The sequence below is a fragment of the Ixodes scapularis genome, unplaced genomic scaffold (genome assembly GCF_016920785.2).
Source record: "Ixodes scapularis isolate PalLabHiFi unplaced genomic scaffold, ASM1692078v2 PGA_scaffold0__279_contigs__length_252992795, whole genome shotgun sequence".
NCBI classification, from domain to species: domain Eukaryota; kingdom Metazoa; phylum Arthropoda; class Arachnida; order Ixodida; family Ixodidae; genus Ixodes; species Ixodes scapularis.
The window spans coordinates 209359539-209381931 of record NW_024609835.1 but is presented as its reverse complement, the minus strand read 5'-3'; the positions used below and the strand labels follow the sequence as shown (position 1 = coordinate 209381931).

The 22393-nt window shown below is 45.8% G+C and overlaps 2 pseudogenes; one reads left to right on the top strand and one right to left on the bottom strand.

Moving 5' to 3' along the window:
* Positions 1–641: 641 nt before the first annotated feature.
* LOC8036282 lies at positions 642–15195 on the top strand (annotated as a pseudogene).
* A 1728-nt stretch (positions 15196–16923) lies between these two features.
* Positions 16924–18884, bottom strand: LOC115329114 (annotated as a pseudogene).
* Positions 18885–22393: the final 3509 nt, after the last annotated feature.

The window sequence follows — 22393 nt, the reverse complement described above, 5'->3', positions numbered from 1 at the left end:
GCATGTCTCGCACGGTGACTTTTGACCACCGCCCCAAACCGAGTGCGCCCAACGTAGCACCACCGCGGCGTGACGTAACAGAGTTGAGTTCGTGTATAAAGCAAGCCTTAGTCCAAAGTTACCACCAGTCTGACGAGCAGAAAACATGCGTAACCAGTGGTACTTGCAATTGTTGAGCTGAAATCTGAGGTGGAGCTATATTCAAACTATGTTCGAGGCGAGAAATAATTCTTTTTTGACTTCATCCCATTCCCTTTCAATTATACTATAATAGAATGCTGCACCCAATTAGAATGAAAGCTCCTGTAGTGGCTAACCTCTTTCACTTAAAAACACGAAGCTGTACTGTTTTTCTTTTGATTTTTTTTTTATGGTGGTTGATTTTGAGTTGCAGGCTCCATAAAACTGCATTTCAAGCCGCCGGTTGCTTACCCCTGGTGTATACATTCAAGCTCTTTTACAAGTAAACTTTACTTGAGAGTGTGCTTTGTGTTGTTTCTTCTCATCTTTCCTTGTCTATTTTCAGTGATTTTGCCTGGCTGAAGAGCATTCTGTATCTGCTTCTTTGTAATGAACGCATGGCTCTGAAGTACAATTTGCAATGAAATGGCTAATGAAACACACGAGCAGCTGTAATAAACATGAACACAAATTACCTATTATTTCAGGCACCCAGCAGCCCTGCTGAGTGGAAGGCTGTCACAAAGGGGTACCTGGACCTCTGGCAATTCCCTAACTGCGTGGGGGCATTGGATAGAAAGCACATCGCCCTTGTGCCACCTCATCAATCTGGCGCACTGTTCCGCAACTACAAAGGCTTTTTCAGCATCGTGCTTATGACATTGGTAGATGCGGAGCTGAACTTCATCTTTGTGGATGTTGGCCGCAACGGCCGAATGAATAACAGTGGCATCTGGGGTGCCTGCAGACTCAAAGAGGCGCTGGAGAGGCAGCCGCCCATGCTTCCCCAGGCAGAGCTGCTTCCGCGGTCGAGAGAGGTGGCGCCCTACGTCATCCTAGGAGATGAGGGCTTTGGCCTTAAACCCTATCTGGTGAGGCCATACCCCGTGTCTGATTCGACCACAGACAAGCGGCTCTTCAACTACGGGTAATAACAATCTTTAGGTTGAATCCATCAACAAAATGAGGCCTAGGCTTGCACTATGTATGCCTCTGGAGTATGAAGCTACAATCAAGTCCTGAATAGTCAAGCATTATTTCCAATACATTTGTTGTTTTGTGTAGTATTTTTGTTGCTGTCAGGCCTAAATAATGTTAAAGGGCCTCTGACACGCCAAAAAAAAAATGTTAATGCTAGACGTTGAAATGACATGTCAGGACATTACAAAAAAAATGTTTCATTATAGAGGTGCGTAGTTTTTTTTTTTATAAAAATAGAAAAACGAGGCCCAATTCGAATTTCCCGCCAGTGCACTGCGACGTAACAATGTACCACAAGGTGTCAGGGCGGTCAGAAGGGAGGCATCGGCGTAAGTCACGTGAGTTGTATCCCTCCTCGTGCTTACCGCGAGCGTGTGTGATATTTTTTTTAATATTTTTGTTGTTCCCCGCACCTCCACGAGCGATCCAAGCAGACAAGGTGTCCTTTATCTGCTTTCCGTCGCTTAATGTTGCTGTAAAAGTAAAAGAAGAGGAGTCATTGAATTCACGTGATCAACTACGATGCCTAGAAGGTGCTGTGTGAGATACTGTCCCGGTATTTCAGCAACTGAAGAAGAGATCACATTGCATGCATTTCCGAGGGACGGCAGGCATCTTCAGCCTGGAGAGTATACGATGATTCGACGACCTCGGTGTCCGAACCTTCAGCAATGCAATTGGGCGTGTCATACGCAAGCAATCCTAATTTCTGCAAGCGTTCTAAAATATTTTTTTTCAAGACTTGATAGCTTCTTTTGCGCCCAGTCTAGCTCTATATCATCGTACTGATCGCATGCACTCGTACACTGGCTTGCACTCGCAACGCTTTCATCATTGACCTTACTGACTCTTCGTCCTCAACTTTTACAGCACGCAAATTAATGAACGGTGCAGCGATAAAGATCTAGTGGAACTGAAACTTCGTTTTCTACAATCGCTCGTACAAAAAGCAGAAAAAAAGTCTTAGGCACGGTCAGCGGAGAGCACGAGGAGCGAAACTCACGTGACTTCCTGCGAACCCACTTTTAGTGACATAGGTCGATGCCTCCCTTCTGACCGCCCCGACACCTTGCGGTACACTGTTACGTCACAGTGCACTGGTGGGAACTTTGAATTCGGCCTCCTACTTCTATTTTTATAAAAAAACTACGCACCCTTATAGTGAAACAATTTTCTTGTAATGTCCTGACATGCCATTTTAACGCCTAGCATGAATTTTTTTTTTTTTTTTGCGTGTCAGAGCAATACCACCTAGAACACAAGGCCTGCGCGTTTCCTCCTCTAAACGTCATCACTAGTAGATCCCCTCAGCGCCCCCTAGCTAGCCCGGATGAGCAACGTCGCCTGCTACATCGTCTGCTCCATCGCCTGCTTCAGTGGTTTGTGTAACAGATAATGAAACAGATGCTCACGCCGAGTGTCTCTTGCAAATAGCATACGATAAAGTTAGACGTTCACGTGGAGCGTCAAATGCATGAGCGAAATTGCCTTACTGCTGCGCGAAGGGCGCGAAGGGATGAAAAGCCCTTCGTTGGACATCTTCACGTTGGAAAGCCCTTCGCTGGACGCTGGACGCTGACACTGGACGCCATTTTTGAGGGCGCTGTTTATACCTCGGGTAGCTGCTTCGAAGCGTTCTACCGCAGAACGAGCGCGCGCGCTAGAAATGCGCGTCTCAAAGACAGGAGCGCATGCTAGCTCGCGCTCCTGGCCGAGGGAGCGTTCGCGTGCACGTCGCAAATGCACTGGAAGCTCGCTATCAGCTCGCGCTCAGCAGTCACGCACACAGCTGCGGCCGCAAGTGAATGCGACGTAGTTGCGACGCGGCTCCTACTCTCGTCAAGCTTCGGGGTGTTTGCCGCTTGGGGCGGGTCGGGGATCTACTAACGAAACGTCATGCGCAGGCCTTGTCTTCTAGGTGGTATTGGTCAGAGGCCCTTTAAGCACACAGTTCTGCATCCACTTAAAGCCTTACTTGGATTGCTCTAGAAGCATTCAGTGTTTGCAAGCATAAAGGCCTGTTCACACATGCAGCAGAGCGCTAAAGCACAGCGCTTAGCTCGCGCTAAGCGCGTGCTGACGGGAGCGTTCACCTGCTTTGTATCGCACCGTCAAAGCTGTTGCTCATGGCAGACGATAAGTAGCTGACGGCACGTGAGGAGTGCTACATCAGCGCTTCGCTGCATGTGAGAACCGGCCTTAAGCAAACAAACAAAGTATGCAGATTCATTGGTTGACGAAGGCTTGAACAGGGTCAGACAACAACATAAAAAGATGGCATGATATCCCTATTGGAAAACCCCAATATGAACAGCGTATTATGGACATTTATTAAACAACATCTTTTTATTGTATTACAATACAATATAGACAGTGTATTGGAAAACATTACATTTATTGTATTGTATTACAATAAGGGTTTGTTATGGGATTCCAAAATCCATAATACGCTGAAAATATTGGAATCCAATACCGTATAAACCCTTATTGGATCCCCATGTGTCGTATGGGAATCCAATAAGGGTTTACGATTCCAATATACTCAGCGTATTATGGATATTGGAATCCAATATATTATATCCGCTACCAATAAAACTATATACGAGTTGGAATATCACGTTCAGCGCAACATTTCTCTTCAACGCAGTCTCTTCTTGTGTGAATTTCTGAGTGATAAATTAAAAAAAAATGTTGCTGTTGTCAAATTGTGAATAAAGAAGCAAAACACCGGACTTATCCATACCAAATATATTTAACATATTCCTGAACTGGAGGATCTGGCATTTACTGCAAAAGAAAGGTAATTGTTTAGGACTCTAATTCAAAAACTTGATGTTTGAAAACAGAATGTGAAATCCTCACCTTAATGATAACAGCACCTGCTAGCTGTAGCCATATAGCAACTGCAAAATAAAAATTTGTGATTAGTTTGCGACAAGTAGTAATCCTTCACCAAGCCGGATAGATTCAAAATTTATCTGCGTTTGATTGTGGAAAAATAAGCTTCAATGCCACTGCCACAGGTCATTCTGAGCTCGGTCAATTAAATATATGTATCCGCTCGTCTGGCTTCACTATTCATGCTTCGCACCTAACTAGAGTATCTGGCATGCTCACCTTTGAGGAAAAACGAACTGGTGCTTGCTTGCTTGTAGGCCGTGGAAACTGGAAGAGAGATTTGCGGTTAGTTGCGTCCAAGTAGCAGTTACTTTGAGTAGCCACGTAAAGTACACCAAGTCTGAAAGATTCAAAATTACATGCGCGGGACATAGATATCCTCTTGCGACGTAACTGGGCACGTGTCAATGTCGCCCGCTTGTATTACAGAAAAATAAGCTTCAATGCAGGAGCTCCCAGTCGTTCTGAGCTCCGTCAATTAAAAATGCTGTACCGGTCGTGTGGCTTCAGTATTCCTGCTTCGGGAATCTGGAATTCTCACCTTTGAAGAAAAGCAAACTGGGACCTGCTGGCTCTTAGGTCGTGGAAACTGCCAGAAAGATTTGCGATTAGCTGCGTCCAAGTATCAATTTTTTTGACCAGCCACCTGCAGCACACTAAGCAGGATAAATTCAAAATTACATGTGCGTGACATAATATGCCTCTTGTGACAAAACTGGGTACACGTTTTGTCGCCTACAGCAACACTGAAGCCAGACAGACAAGCGGTACGGCACATTTAATTGACGGAGCTCAGAACGAGTAGGGACGCTTTCACTGAAGCTTATTTTGCTGCAATATAGACGTGTATTTCAGCAAAACAAGCTTCAGTGAAAGCGTCCTCAGTCGTTCTGTCAATTAAATATGCCGTACCGCTTGTCTGGCTTCAGTATTGCTGCTTCAGAGCAATCTAGAAAATCTACGATCCTCACCTTTGAACGAGAACGATCTGGCGCCGGCTGGCTTTGGGCCGTGGAAACTGCAAGAGAGATTTGCGATTAGTTACGTACAAGTAACAATTTTTTTTGGTAGCCATTTACAGCACACTCAAAATTACATGCACGGGACACAGATGCCTCATGCGACGGAACTCCCTTCGTCCTTGTTTTCTGTTAACTCTGCTTACCTTCACCACTCGCCTCCAATTTCTGCGCTACTTCTTTAATCTCGATTCCCTGGTTCCCAAGGGCCATGCCATGGCTTGCGCCAGTCACGGATCTGTCAGCTCTGCGACTGGCGCTATTGTGGCAAAGACGCCACAGCACCTGGCGCTTGATGTTTTCTTTCAATATTTTGAGCATGGCTCAAAACAGGTGGATGGGTGTCTGGTATGCCCCTTGCTTATTTGCGGATCGTTCCGAATCAGAGGGTAGGCGCTTCTATGACCTGGGCGCATGCTCGGTATTTTACAACAGTTGAAACCGAACTCTGCAGGAATCTTGAAACATAACAAACATAACGTGCATGCCAAAAGGCATAGCAAATGAAACACCCACTATCTATCTATTTTCGTTTCTTGTCCGCAAGAAGCTGTCGTATATGTAGCCTCCCTTGCTTAAGCCGTTCCTCCTTAGTGTCCCGGTTGGGTCTCGTCCTGATGAATCGTCGGTGGAGACCTGAGGAGCTGGTCAACATCCGATTAGACCTTTTTGAGAGAGAGCCGTATACTTGCTGGGAGGAAGTACACCCAAACGAATCTCAGGAATGTCATTTATAGTGCGTTTTAAATTGAGACGCATGATGTAAAATGAGACGTCAATACTGACGCACCCCTTTTGCGACCCCAAAATTTTGAGGGCCTTGTCCCCCTCGCTAGGGGGACAAGGCAGATGAATCCCGGCATGTCGATGAAATTTTTACCTTAACATCCCGACTCAATCCCCATCCCTGAATATTCGACCACCACACTTTTAGAAAAAAAAATATTTTTTTAGAAAACACCGAGTCATCTACCACCCCTACAAACGCCTGAACCAAGCATACTGGTACCGTGGCTTGTTTGCTCCGTGCTGCCCCAAGTTAATTCGAACTGACAATGTTTTTTTTTTTTTTTTTTTTTTCAAATGGAACCCACATTTTTAGTTTTGGTTTGACTTGTAGAAGCAGGTGGATACTTTTATAAAGCTTCCTCCCTATGCGCTTCCGAGTCAACATTTTTGCAATGGCCAACCCCCGGGCTTTGATTTCGCGCTCCTTGATGAATGCTGAAACTCATATAGGCGGGCAATAGCTCGCCTTGAAAATACTTGCTTTTGGTGGCCGAGAACAAACTCGTGTTCCTGATTGGCAGCCACTTGCTGCTAAGAATTGCTGCACATGTCCTAAAGAATAGTCTAACACAGATGCTTTGGCCGGACAGAGACACAAAAGCCTGAAACAAGACCACTATACAGACAGGAAATAGAGTGTCTGTGAGGAATGAAACAAACAACTCAGATAGGCATCAAACACTCACCTTGAAAACACTTGCCATGCGCGGCAAAAAACAAACTTCTGGCCTTGATTGGCTGGTTCTTGCCACCAAGACCTGCATGCATAAGAAAGAACCCGGTCTTAATTAAACTTGGGTGCTTTTGCAGAAGAGAGACAACATAATACTAATGCAAGACCACTACACATAGGAAATGGCATCCAAAAGTAATGAAACACAAAACTCATATAGGCGGGCAATAGCTCACCTTGAAAATACTTGCTCTTGGAGGCCGAGAACAAACACGAGTTCCTGATTGGCAGCCATTTGCTGCGAAAAATACCTGCACATATCCTAAAGAACCGAGTCTTAGTCTAACACAGATGCTTTGGCCGGACAGAGACACAAAAGCCTGACACAAGACCACTATAAAGACAGGACATAGAGTGTCTGTGAGGAATGAAATGCACAACTCAGATAGGCGTCAATCACTCACCTTGAAAACATTTGGCATGCGCGGCAAAGAGCAAACTTCTGGCCTTGATTGGCTGGTGCTTGCCACCAAGACCTGCATGTATAAGAAAGAACCCGGTCTTAGTCAAACTTGGGTGTTTTTGCAGAAGAGAGACAACAAAATACTAATGCAAGACCACTACACATAGGTTATGGCATTCAAGAGGAATGAAACACAAAACTCATATAGGCGGGCAATAGCTCACCTTGAAAATACTTGCTCTCGGTGGCCGAGAACAAACTCGTGTTCCTGATTGGAAGCCATTTGCTGCGAAGAATACCTGTAGATATCCTAAAGAACCCAGTCTTAGTGTAACACAGATGCTTTGGCCGGACAGAATACAAAAGTCTGATACAAACCACAAAAGCAGGAAATAGTGTCTGTGAGAGATGAAAAAAGACCCAAGTGGAGAGGCTCGTTCTGTTTCACGTTAGTCAAATAGTGTAGCTCATTTTGCTAAAACGATGCATATTTGCTAAAAAAAGTATCTATATTTTGCCCCATTTAGCAGAGTTTACTGCCAAGAGTACCTGCACACCAGAATAAGTCAGAATTATTCAGTTTTTTTTTCTTCTTTTGATGAGCGACAACAGAATCCTAAACAGGTGATGAAACAAAATATGAACCCAGCAAGACAGGCTAGTTTGCCTTGATGCAAGCACAGTGCCTCGGCCAACCAAATGAGGTTGTATTCTTTATCACTTGTCATATTTTGTGGGAATAGTAAAGTAAATGAAAATAAGGCAATCTCTCTTGCAGCCGACAGCTGCAAACAAAATTCATATACCTCGATGAACGACCTGGAAATAAAATTGGGTGGTGGCCAAGGGGTTTAAGGTGTCAAATTTCAAACTTACAGACTGTAGTTTTGGTTTAAGTCCTCCTGGTGTATATTTTTATCCTTATAACTATATTTACATTTTTTTGTATTTTTGAGGCACAAGTACTTAATTTATACGCTAATTCACCTTTAGAAGCGTTTTAATTACACTCCATGCCTTTCTAGTGCTCGTAATTGAATCTCGGTGAAAGCGGTCTTAAATTTTTCTTTTCTTGCTGTCGCTGCTGCTTGCTTTCTCACCTTTAGAATGCTGACAACTCGGCACAAAAGTAATGAAAAATGTGTTTAAAATGTCATGAAGATCAGCATTTCCAAGCTGTACCCCTGCTTCATGCCCCAACCATGCCACCATACCATAGCTGAGTGCAGTGACAAATGGTCCCAGGTTTGTCACCCGACCGTATATGGGCTTACGGTGTGGCGCGACTCATGCAGCACCTACGCTTCGCGATGGAGCCAGTGAGCGAGGTGTGACACACTAGAGCTGTGCAAGCCACAGCTTTACAGCCTGCAAAGCGTGGGAAGATCCCTCTCCCTTTGCAGAGCTGGCATTAGCTCACCGAGAAGCTATTGCAAGCACAGAGTGTGAATAAAAGCGCTTCTGAAAATGAATTAGTGTGTAAAGTATGCATCTATATGTTAAAACTTAAAAAAAAGTATATATATATATATATATATATATATATATATATATATATATATATATATATATATATATATAGATATATATTTAAATACTAAAAAAGGCAAAAAAAATGTTTCCAGGTGGGCTTGCACCCAGAGCTCCACGGCCCTTGAATTCAGTTCCCTAAAGCCGGCTTCAGACGGAACAATTTCGCCCAGCAACTTCATGTCGCAACGCCAGCAACACGGGCCGCCCGCGTTCACATGCAGCAACCGAATTGCTACGACTTGCCATCATCATCATGAAATTTTATTTTTCTTACAGTATTTAGACGCACAGTTATATCCTAAAAACATGTTTTTATATCTTTAAATTGCGCTGAGAATACTAATTCATCTTTTTGAAAGAGTTTATTTTCAAAAATGATCCATTTCAAACCAGAACTAAGTCCTCAGTTCTCATCATCACGACCACAGGGGTGTCACGTGAAAATATTGCATTCCTGATTGGCTGCTGCCGCTTCAAACATCTCCGAGTAGTCAGAGTTGCTCGTCCACTTCGAGCCGGACCCGATCTCAGCAATTTGTGTCCATCTAGGGAAAGCTAGGGAATAACCCGCCAGCAGCCCCAAAATTGCTGGAAAGGTTGCCCCGTCTGAAGTGATCCTGTACTCTGTTTCATACATAGAGTGCAACGCAGTCAAAGCTAGCGCACCGGTTTGCATTGCTGACCGTGCCCACGTTCGCCCCATAAGATAGTGCGTCCCCTGTAAAAAATGTTTAAAAAGTCGGAAAATGTGCTTCCTCGGGGCTAGTAACTAATAGTAGCGTTATGATTTCAACGGAGCACAAATGTTTTTCAAGAAAAAGGAAAAGATAATGTAAACCACCTTAAATTGTTTTCGTGTTCGTCCGTGTGGCAGCCGCTGTGGGTTTTCGAGTTGTGTGGCATTGGCTGGTTTTGAGAAGATGGCGTCTTACGCAGCAAGCTCAAGTACCTCTCCTGCTCGGATGTTTTCGAAGATTCGTTGTGCAAAAATCTTGGAAAAAGTGTAAGCAGATGATCGACAATGTGTACGGGAGTATAAGAACACATTCGCGGGAGAATTCGGTCGTGAAGTCCTGGAGACGGCCAGTAACGACACTGGAGTGTGCCCTGTACTGAAGTGCAAGGCGCAGTGCCTATCTGGCAAGGTGGCGTCCCCAAAGCAAAGACCTCGCAACGTGAAAGTTTCAAGCACGGGGACCGTCAAGCATGACGAGTTCACACAGAACGCCCTTCGCCTGAAGGTGCATCGCAAGTGCTCCGAGAGGGAGATTCCTACCCTTGACAGCTATTTCAAAATAAGCTGTACAGGTCACAACTATTGTCGATTAACGTCTTACTATAAATTTTGGGTCAAGGCCGCTAGAGCAGCGCCTTCTGCCACTCGTCCACGAAACGCGCGGACTAACACTTTTTTTATTTTTTCATGTGCACCACTTTAGTACCTTTGACAGCGTTGCACGCTAAGTATGAAACAGAGTATAAGACACCCTATTGTCTGGTACAGAGACCATTTATGAACGCTTGGGTGTTTAAACGCTGTACTACACATTTTACAAAAAAAAACAAAAAAACATTGGGTGTTTAAACGTTGTACTACCCATTTTTCAATAGAAAAAAAGCAACAACTCCAACAATAAAAGAACACGTTTCAGAAGAAAAAAGTTAAGGAAACGGAATGTACCATTCTGTTCAGTGAAGTTTGGTGACAAGACTCGGGACTCGAGCAGGAATGCAGTTATCCTTGATGTGACCCCATGAGACTGTCTTGCTGCCTTTGCTGGGGTTTATCTAACTGAAGTACCTGTACGAAAAGTAGAACACATGTGCATAACACTCATTATTCACAAGAAAATTTGTCAATGTCCAAAATGACCTACGAAGAAAATTATGCGAGGAATTGTCAGGCTGCGTTGGGCGAGTCACCTCTCGTGGCCAATGTTTCATGGCAACTTTAATTGTAGTGAGTAGTTATAGGGTATATTACGAACAAAGTGGAATTTGGTTTTGTAGGAAACTAACACACAAAACGACACTTGAATACAGTATGTTGAGGTACCTCTAAACAAACTCCAGGGTTTCATGGCGCCTCCTTCAGATACCTGATGTTGAACATGAAATATGTGCACCAAGGAGTGAGCAAACAGCGACTTCAGATTTGTCTCTAACACCAGCGACATGTCAACAAGGAGTGCAACGTGTAGAAGGTCGTCTAGAAGTATGCCAATATGAAAAAGCAAGATGTAACGATATCAGAATAAGATCACACCAAAGAGGCGCCATTGTGGTGAGACAATCTACGATGTAGAGACAGTAATCGGGAGTCAACCGAGGTACGGCCGCGATTTACTTTGCATTGACTAAAATAAAACATGGCAAAAAAAAAAAATTCAAATTTAGAAAACGCGTCTTTTTTTTTTTTTTACATTATTCGTTGAGCGCAGCCGGCAGCAGAGCAGTTGGGCGGCGTCATGAAAATCTGACAGACTCGCTAGCTTTTCTCAACTTCGTACGGCGCCAGTCGGCACCACAGATGAATGGTCGGCACTCTTAGTCTACGAGGGAAAAAAAAAGTACGAGCTCAGAGCCCAGCGTCGATCGCGACTTCCGTAAAGAGAAGCTCGGGTAACACTTCGGCGACTCGTGAGCGTTAAACAACGCCTCTTCGAACGAGCCCACGAATCTAACACGTCGAACGGTTTGCGCCGGTAAGCACGCTGGGAGCCAGGGGGCTGGAGGTTGAATATCCGAAAGAGACGAGGCGCTGGTTTCTATGTCTATTTCGCACATGAGATAAAATAGTGAAGCTAGCCGAGTGTAAATACTGACTGACGTTACATCAGAGTACGCGCAGTCGAAATGACGTCTTTAACAGAGCACAGCCAGACGCTTTCAGCAGGGGACCCATGCGTTCAAATAAGCTGCGATTTCAAAACATCATGTCTCCCTCCTGTCCTTCAGCGTTCACTTTGATCTGTGTATACCAAAGCACTCAATGCTGCAAGTAATAAAGTCGTCTATACGTACCTTTCGAAGCGATTGAAAGTGCGTTGGTTTCACTTGGAGCCCACAAGCAAAGTGCGCGACGAACTTGACGAGCTGTCATCCGTCAGTCCCCCCGTCGCCGCCGTCTCGCCGGGTTGGCGCAGTCGCAATCACGCAATCTCGGCGGCTCGGCTAGGCTTGGCTGGGCCGGCGGGCTCGGCCACTCGGCGGCTCGCTCAGCCGCTCGTCTGGCTCGATGGGCTACAACACTGCAGGCAGGGCATGCGCGCAGGCGCGCCGGCTCGCTGGGCTCGCCTCCCTTCGGAGCTCGAACTGCCTCCGAAGCTCGAGCGCTCGAGCTTTCGCGCGCGCGGGTTGAAGATGGAAACTTTTCTAATAAAACGAGTCTGTAACGTATCGTTTGATGGCGCAAATGCACGTATTTTTCCCGTCGTTTTTTACAGTGTGTGAATCTTTCGAAACAGGCGACGAAGAGTGGTGGGTGAAATGTGCTCGTGTGTGATTGTGGATTTTGTGTACGACGTAGGATTACCCAGAAAGGTTGGTCAATATCGATAAATGTGCGGGTAAGAAGCACGTGACCTGTCAAGCCCATTAATCCTCATTATTTTATCGTGCGAACTGACATTGTCACGTATCGCGTTCGATTTGGGTTCCAACATCGGTAACCTAACTTTTGTTGCATTAAAACTACAATAAACATTTGTTTGAAAACGATCACTCCAATGAGCACGTCGTTATTGGGCTTTCTCATTGAAAGGTAGCTCGCGGGTGTCCCAGCTAGTTATTTTGAATGGTTTGGTGGTTGTCTAGCATTTCAAGCGCTCGAGGCTGTGTGTATTGTGTGCCGTACGTACACTTGGCCTTTCGATCAATGTGAATGAATGTGTTTGCAACGCGGAACGTTTGTGTTCTGTGTGTATCCACCTCCAATATCGTTCTCTCTCGTATTGCCGTATGGTAACTCCTGCTGTTCTACGATATCGTTCACGCGGTGTCGTATATGTGGGCGTACCGATATCCGCATGTTGCTCCACGGCGTTCAATATTGTGTTACGTATCATCTTAGTCCGCGGTATATGCCGACGTAATTCATGTTGGTAACTTGGAATTCGTTCTGAGATTTATCCACGCGATATTGTATTCTCCTTTGGGCCCGTGATCGACGACCGATATTTATATATCGTGTGGCCGCACAGTATGTCCATGTCGGTCACCAATATGCACGCGGTGTAGTATTCTATTCCAATAACCGTAAGTTCTGTCGGGATATTGTGCTTCGATATCGTGTTGTATACCAATAACCGCAAGTTATATCGGGATATTGTGCTCCAATATCCTGTTGTATACCAATAACCGCATACTATATAGGTATAGTGTGCTCCGATATGAATTCCCATCGTGCGTATTGGGTTAATCGGATAACAATAAGTTTTTATTGGTTTCCATCAACTTCATTGGAATACAATATTTCCCATAAGCCGAGTTCATATTGGCCTTTTTCAATAGGGATGTTCGAGGAACTGATTGCATCAAGACATAAAGTTACATGCATGAACAAGAAGTATCGTGCATATGACATGGTCTTCAATGTAAGCGCAACCCTGCACTATTCCTGCACATGCCTGAATGGCACCATCAAGTTTCTAAGCTCTACATCTTAGGCAAGCTTCATAAGTAATCGCATAAATAAAAGGGAGGACTCCAACACACTACGTGTATCAATAATAATAGGCATATCCGAAGTGATTTTTTAATTCGAAGTTGATGCAAAGCGAATAGTATATTTGTATGAATAATTTTAAATCAAAGCGAATAATTTCGTAGCAAAGTGCATAATTTCCATAAAAATGATCAATTGTAATCACCACTAGGGAACCGGACAAGATAGCAGAAACAGATCTAGAACTTGAATAATATACACTGAAAGAAGCGTTGGCTACGGAAGACTTCCTCAATGTCCTTTTCTAGGCCATCAGAAAAGCGATAAGCAACAAGTATAATGCATATGTGTTGCTCTTAAATTCACTGAGACTGTGGAATCATAGCGGCACGGTTGCAAGAATAAGAATCAGTGGCATGTAAGCTAAAAGCCCAAGCAAAACTGTCGCGGTATTCGAATATTATCAGTCTATTTAGAGAAACTCCTCAGCGCCGTGATACTAAAAACCTAGTTTTCTGTGAAAGCTTAACTTACGATTACCACGTGCCTCCATGCCGTAAGACTTCTGCTGCGCAGGGGTGCGTCAAGCTTTAATGCTTTGCACCGGCGCGCTCGCGATTATGTCAAGCTTCACCACTTTATACCAGTGCATTGCGGTGGAGCATCTCAATATTTTTTCGGGGCTCGCATATCTATTTTTTACTTTGAAATACTTCGAAAACTTTTGAAGTTGCCGAATAGTAATATTTTATTCAAAGTGTGAATCGAATATGGCATTATTCGCTTTGATATTCGAAATAGTTTAATATTCGCACAACCCTAAATATTAACTTTATAATTTATTTCAGGCTGTCAAATGCACGACGCACATCAGAGAATGCCTTTAGCGTGCTTGCCAATCGCTGGCAAATCTTCAGATCTCCTCTACGCCACAATCCTAACCGAGGCATTGACATTGTGCTGGCCACAGTGGCTCTTCACAACTTTTTGGCGAGCCAGGAGGACCACACTGTAGCTCTACACCCCACCGGACAGCCTGGATGCTGAGAATATCCTGCCTGGTGAGTATGTTTTGAGCCAATGTTATATCCTAAATGCAGTCTCATAGCTGCTGTGGAGGGATTGAATATTTCTGCAGATGCCGGCGTTTTGGAGGGGTGGACGCTTAACTTGTAATTTGCAGAACACTGAAGTTTTGGAAATATTACTGCTGGGCGCTTGTACGAAAGTGGGTGCTTGCCCGGTAATTTACAGTAGTCATAAGATGCCTTGTTATTTGCGAATGCCGATCGGCAACCATAGAGGCGTAATGGATCATAACAAAGTCAAGGTGAGGCAGAATAAATTTAGAAAGTACAGAAAAAAGTGAGAACTGGGCTCGTCTGCTTTGTTAGCTTTCTGCCAAAAGCGAAGCTAATTGTGAGGAAATCGAATCCAGTAATTCATCCAAAAATTTCATAATCATTTTGTATTTTACTTTTACTGTCGGGTAGCGTTACCCGCTGTGATAGCAGACATCCGAGCTAGGTGAGATTTGGAGCACAGTCCTGTTGTTGTCCTGCCGAGATAATAGCACACAGGAGAGGATTGTTATCTGGTCTCCAACAACCTATATTTATTTTGGCGGGATATGTCTGCTGCATGAGCAATCTGCAGTAACCTTTGTCTCGGGTACCTGTTTGTCTCAAAGCTTTCAAAGATGTGGTGAATGGAAAGGGTTAAGAAAGATGGCTAGTAACTAAGTTTGATAAAGATGCTTACAGTAGCGGAACTCATCATAAACGTGTGTGGTTCAACAATGCTATTTCGATGGCCTACAGGAACTGTAAGAAACGGCTCATGGAGACAGGGTGTGACTACCGCTGGAACCATGAGGCGGTTTTGAAGAGGAGGAAGCAACAGCAGTGACGACACCACAGCAGTGCGGGAGCTGTACACACCGTACTTCGTCAACGAGGCACAAGTGAACTGGCAGTGGCGGATAGTTGCCTAAGAAGGTACTAATTAAAAACAGTTTGCATGCTTTTACTACTCTATGACGGTTGCACACAATTTTCGTAGGAGCCCATAAATAACACTTTTGGATGACACCTGTTTTACTTGGTCTGGGTACTCAAGAGGGGGGTGGGGTTTGCGGTGAAACATTATGTAAAGGGGGTAAATGCCCGTGCGCACGGGTATTCATAGGTTGGATACAAGTATGCGCAGGCGACGTCATTGCACACTGTCATTTCTTTGTGGTATTCCATGTGAAATTTTCTCAGGACTAGGTTTGTGAACATGGGTGCAAATCAGCAGCTTACCTGCATCCGTCTTGTCATTAATGGGTAGACCCATCAAACTACTATTTGCCGTTTCGTGTGATGACGGTACGAAGCTGTACGGCATCACACGCCCCGTCGAGCTTGGGGGCTTTTAAAAATAATTTTACTGTTTTGAAACACGCAAGAAGAGCAATACAATTATAAGAGATCAAGGGAAATAAGCATGTCTGATAAGTTTATTGCATGCACAGTGCCAAAGAAGCTCATATTGACTAAGGAACGCACTCAGAATGATGATGGTCCGTTGCGATCTTGGTGCGACTGGTTTTAACGACCCCTTCAAAGCTTTTAAAAGGTCCAAAGTGGCGATCACCATGGCAACCGACAATAATGAGCCAATCACCTTGAGAGGTTTTGTCGTCTGTATGTTGGTATCTGTTTATGTCTGCGGCTAGCAAGTGGGAAGGCAGTGGGGGCTACATTTCCAGATCCAGTGACTAGTTTTGAACAGTGTCGATTAAAAGTGATGTGCTTTGTCCGTAGTGATGATTTGTTCGACTTCAAAGCGACTGACCCACATTTCGATCCGAGTACAAGCCGCAGTTGTTGCTGACGACCAGAACTCGGGGAAACTGCTTGCTCATAGTCGTGGCCCCCAATACCGTCGGGTTCCCGGAAGAGCCGCTGTCATCTCAGAGTTTCGTAATATGGGCGTTAAGCTTCACTCGCTGAGGGACCGCGAATCCGCTGCAGCGTAGTGGGTGAGGTCTGGTGTGGCTTGGTTCGGGTCAGCCATATGTAGAGGCGAAACTTATCTACATGTATTTACATTATTTAGTCAATAACTGGCTTGATCGTCGAGCACCCTGTCATAGGATCCCCGAAATTGTACTGCCTGTGCACCTGCGGTCACGTGCGACATAACATGCAGTGTCTCATCAGCTCGAGGTCACCACAGCCTCACAGCAAAATATACTTCTAATAAAGAGAGCCCTCGTGTTGAATACAAGTTTAAAACGGGACTAAGAGAAGACTGTTGACTAATTGATGCAGTGGCGAATAGATGGCTTCCGCTTTCTGCATGTTATGCAGGAAGTTTAAGATCTGAGCTGCAGCAGTGCATGCAATACATAATTTGCAAGCACCATGCAGCTCTAGCCCCAGCTTGCATCCTCTGGCCATAGGCCTAGCTGTCTGTATTTGTACATTGTTGAGTTGTGCTGCCTGATGGGAAATGCCTGAATTAAAAGGTTTCCATTTCTGAGCCCAACTGAATTTGTAAATCTAGTAGGCAGTTTAGTGCTGGCCAAAGCTACAAGATGTTATGTGGGTCAAGCAAACAACAAAATGCAAGGAAGCAGAGGCCTTTTTCAATAGCCAATTTGAGGTAACAAACAAGCATAATATGGCAGCAACGTTTGTATCAAGGAACAGGCACCAGCCCACTGTACCTTTATTTATTCAGGTGCCGCCTGTACAATTTCTGGGCTAGTGTTGAGGTTGAAGTTGTACCTTACAACAGCCTCATATACCGGCAAGCCCGGCATCTGCCTGTGAGCGCCTTGTGGCACATGGCGGAGTGCGTGGGCGATCAACACGCCAAAGTCGTCGCACTCGTCCTTGGCTGCCGCTGCCGCGCACGTCTTATTTAAGGTCTGCCCAGCTGTTTCTAGCAGCAGTTTTTTCTCGGCCATACAATCCTCGGGCTGCTTTCATTTTGGGACCCGGCTTTGATGGCCACCCCCTCTGGCGCTCGCCTCTTCAGTGCGGGATCCATGGGGGCTACCAGTAGCACCACCCTGGCTGGTCCTTTGGCTGGTCCCCCGACTCGTCCCTTGGCTGCTGGCCTCATTCTCCTGGTCCGGACTGGAGGGATCGACAGACTCACTGCCCTCCAAGTGCCCCCAAGGGCTGTCGTCGTCATCTGGTGGAGATTCTGATTCTGCCCGCGAATGTGGAAAAACGATCACATTAATGAGAAAACGTTTTCGCCTAAAGAAAATGAATGTACAAAATGCATAGAGCCGTTTCTTGACCCTAATAAGTTTCTTCACATGCATTTAAAACTATCTGTTGTTTAGTGTTTCTTTCAAAAAAAACAACAGAAAAAGTAAAAAAAAAATGCTAGCAATCAATTTTTGGCTGTTAAAAAGGGCTTATGACCCAGCGCCGCATGCTACTCATGGTGTCTATTGGTCGGGATTGTTGACGCATAGTGCATAGCAAAACTCTTGACATGCATTACGTTCTATACCAATACATGTTAATTCGAAAAAATTCGGAATGTGCTACGAATTTTTCTGCTGCACATTAGCACCCGCAATTCCCTAGTGCAAAGCTTTGGTCTGAAAAGTGATATAAACCTGAAATTGCATTATCTGATAGTTGCTGTAGTATGTGAACGCTTTGCACATATTTTTGGCGGTTTGGATACCGCGCTTAATTTTTTAGTGAAATATTTCTTTCCCCAGCACTGCTATTTCGAGCAAATAAGTGAAGCATGCCTTTGATATCATTATACTTTTTATTAAATGGGTGCGCAGTGTGTGAACACCGTCTGATTTGAAAAAGCCTTAAGTTCTGCATTTGTGACCATTGAAACGACGAGCATTCATTCTCAACCATGGAAGTACCTTAACAAAGAGGTTCTGTATGTACAAATAAACATGTGACTCAATGCTGCTCTTGTATATTACTTACACCTGGGGGACCCATATTCGACTCGCTCCCGTGCTGAGGGCATGCACTCTGCAGGAGGAGCATCTCCCGGTAGTGAATCCATCTCGGGACGTACACACCCTCGGTGCCTGTCCCGGACTTCTCGGAGCACTTCACTTCTTTGTGTTCAATGTTGAATTGGAAGCGCAGGTCTGAAAAGCGGCTCTTGATTGTTTCCCCTGCATAACACGAAAGCCATTATACATTGAACAGATCTATGAGTACAATCACGCCTGTCATTTTTCGTTTAATAATGAGCGTCATGCGCTCCGAACTATCAACAACATGTGAGTAACCTGTAAAATACTGCTGTCGGCTCTTTTAAGCAAAAGCAGTAATTTGTTAAAAAAATACAAAGTAGCAGAGGATATAAGTAGATAATGAGGCGAGTTTTGCAACTAGAAAAGTCTGCCTAGAAGGCACCACAAACGATAGAAGTAACAAAACAACGCGCTTGCAGGCGGGGAGGCGACCAAAACCGCCTGCCCGCTTGCGAGCGCGCACGCACGCACGTGGTCCAGTACAGAAGCACAAGATGCGCAATATTCGAAATAATAGAATGCAATATCGTATCATCTCGGCCGCAAGCACCGTTACGTTGAATGTACGCTTTAAAGACGTGAAAATACGGGCGCGATGTGACAGCGTGAGTGCACGTGGGATTGTTTCTTTTGTACATACCCTTGAACTTGGTTCCCATCGCTTGAGCAATGTCGCTGGAGGCTCTTTCGTTCACGTCGCGACGATGAGAGCATTCATGCTTCACGTCCCCCACAAGATTCACCTTTCTTCAATCATTGCGATAATCTCCGATTCCTCGGAGGACGAGGGGCCTGACGGAATCTTGAAGAAAGACTTCGTAGCAAAGAGCGGCAGTGCGGCAAACAAGTTCGAATAGCGATATCGGTATGGTTGGGACAGTGGGGAGGTGAAAGCGCACACCTAAGTAATAAAGTAATATCGCGAGTCTCTCTACCTCGAGATATATATACATATATGTTGCCGTGTTCCCGTCCCGAAATTCGCAGAGCCAGCGATCAGGGCGACACACGTCGTTCAACACAAGTTGCTGCTGTTTTTGTTGCCGAAAGCTGTCATACCGAGGCAACATTTTAGTTGTCGTCCATGTTGTGCTGCTGTTGCCGCGATGTGACAGGTTTGTCGGACAACACGGGGAGCGAGCACCAAGTTGCCCGACTGTTGGACAACGTGTTGTGTTGCTGTTGCCGTCGTGTTGCCTTGGTGTGACAGGGCCTTAACCGCCGAACACGGCTGCTGATCGGCAAGTAATTCGTTTTTTCCTTTGAGATTACGCAGCAGAATAGCTCTTTTTCGGGGAAAGCTGGCGCGTTTTTTGTCTCATGTGCGTAAACAATATAAAAAATGTGATACTACAATTTTAACATACGCCCCTGCGATACACAAGTGATGTGGGGAGCCTGTTTTTTTTTTTAAGCAACATCCCCTTTTCGATAAACGGTGTTTCGATAAATTTACGCTACGCTTTCTCTAAACCTAGCTTTGATAAAGCGTGCCAATTCTCTAGAACGTGGTACGATGAGATGGCGTCATTTCAACCGCAGTAAATTCCATCTAAGCGCTGAGATAATCTAGTCAGTGCCGATCAGCGCTCTTGTCAGTGTTGAATCTGCGCTGGTTTAGCACTACACTGTGTGTCAGCACGGAAATGCTCAGTCGTATGCCTTTTTAAAAAGGAATGAAAAGTTACGGCTGTGTCTTTCAGCAGTATTAACATCAAACGCAGAGCTCTATGCAAAAACATTGCAAATAAACCTTATTTGCGGCACCCATTTATACTTCTTGTTAGGTCTTTGGGGTTATTTCCAGTTCTCTCAATTTTCCGCATCTCGCGCACAACGACCCCAGGACAAACACAAGACTCCGTTGTTGCTTTGGGTCACCATACATTGTTCACACTCTCTGTGCACCGATCGGTGGCGGCAAGCAAGTGAAACATAGGCCAGTCCGGACTGCGCCGTCGAATGCGCACCAAGGCGGTCGGCCACAGCGAAGCTGGCGATTGATCGACCTTGCAGCCCCGTTCGACGACGATCTCACATCGAATAACTTTAAACCCACAAAGGACCCGACGAACCAGTAACTTCAAACGACGGGACATGCGAGATTAAAAAACGAAAAATAATCCGCCATTTCTTGAATTCCCAGACGACTGTGCACGAACTTTCCACTATGACCTGAGTTAAAGCAGGCCGCGGGTCACACGCAGTCGCCAAGAAGGAATGCGATGAACTTCGGGCAAACTGCGACAGGAGAAATGTATTGTCTAGACAGATCACATCTAAAGTTCTACTGGCGCGTTTTCTTAACTTGGCGTGATGGTTTATTCGGTTACTCCATGGCGCCTCAGAGTATGTTCTAAAAACAAAAGAGAAGCAGTAAATACTCCCTCAAAGACGAACGGAGGAATTTCGCGTATGCTACTCTCGAAAGTTTAAAACTTTCACCTATATATAAGTAAAATAGATGTGGTTACACCCAGACTGGACGAAAATGTTCACCTATTTTCTAATAAAAAGAAAAAAAAATATCGCCTTGAACACCATGGCTCCCGGTAGGCGAGAAGCGAAATATACGGGGTGATTCAGCTGACGTTAAGAAAGATCGAATGGTCGTCATTTTTAAATTGCTCGATATTTGTATATTGCCGCGATCGCAGCTGACCAAGAAGGCAGCGCGCTTATGGCCTACCGGTTATCGCGCGTGCGTTCTACGGGCCGCGGAGGCGCATTTTTGTTGACTCTAACTTAATGTTCTGGTACATTCGAGAACCGTGTTGCTTGTTCGAGGTAGGAATGTTCTACACGCCGAACTTCTTAAGCCGATTATTCCAGAAGTCCACACGTGTAGTTCGCGCACATAAGGGACTCCGCGTGGCGATCTGCAGTCAGTTTCGTCCCAGCATTCGACAATGCTGTCTAACCGACTTCGACGCTCGCGACATTTCGTGATTATCTTCTAGTTTCTTTCTTTTCTTATGGGGGGGGGGGGGGGGGGGGGAGGGGTGGGGAACAAAATCGCAGCATTAAATATTTATTTCTTCCTGTTTATTTATTGTTATTCTGGTAACCACCCGTGACATTCCGGTGGAGGTGCGGGGTACCGCGTGTCCATGCAGCGCTCTCCTCCGAGTTCCCGCAGTGCAAGTCCGAACCCAAGCCTCAAGAACCCAACGGAGACCAGACCGGGATCCGTTCAAGCCGCCACAACCTTCGCCTGCCCCCGGAATTAGGACCCTTGCCACCCAAGACCAAGCAAACAAGGAGGACGACGATGGCCAACCAGTCGGATACCCCGGCCGCTTCTGCCGTCGTAAACCTGACCGTCGCACCCCGAACTCCGACGCCTTTCCACGGGTACATTCAGGTGGACGTTGAAGATTGGCTACAACATTACGAGCAAGTGACCCGCCATAACCGATGGACACCGGATCAGTGCCTTTAGAACGTCTACTTCGCTCTGGAAGGCACGGCGCGCACCTGGTTCGAGAACCACGAAGCGTCCATTTCGTCGGGAGAAGAAAGAACCCCAGGCCGAGCTGCGACGCACCTTTCCCAACCAGCACTGACGACAGGGTACCGAAGAACTCCTGCGAGCGAGAACCCAAGCGCCGACCGAGAGCGTCAAAGCTTCGTCGAAGACGTTCTCCCCCTGATGAATCGCGCCGACCCAACCGTTCCCGAAGAGAAAAAGCTGCGGGTCTTGATGTGCGGCCTGAAGGAAAACGTCTTCGGTGGCATTGTGACCTTGTGTCAGCCCAGGTCCTGACAACCTCCCGGGCCCTAGTGATCGCGGCGGCCCTCTGGGCCTCCACCACCCTCAATACCTCATCTCAGAAGAATAATAAAGTTTCCTCCTCCTCCTCCTTGTGGGGAGCCCGCTTACCACCGTCGAAGGTTTCATCACTGTTGCAACCGACATCGAGCGCGCGCTTCAGGCGCGCGCTTCCCAGTCCTAGCGATATCCAGGCGTCGCTGCGCCCACGCTTCTTAACAGCGAAGATACTCTGGGTACGCCGGACATCCAGGAAATTATCCGGGAGGTCGTTTAAGAGGAACTGCGAAGGTTGTTCCCAACTGCCAGTCGTCCGCCAGCCTTTTTATCGCCCAGTCTGTCCGAGAAGAAGTGCATCGGGCGCTCCAACCAGAGGTTCGAGGAACCGACGTTGAG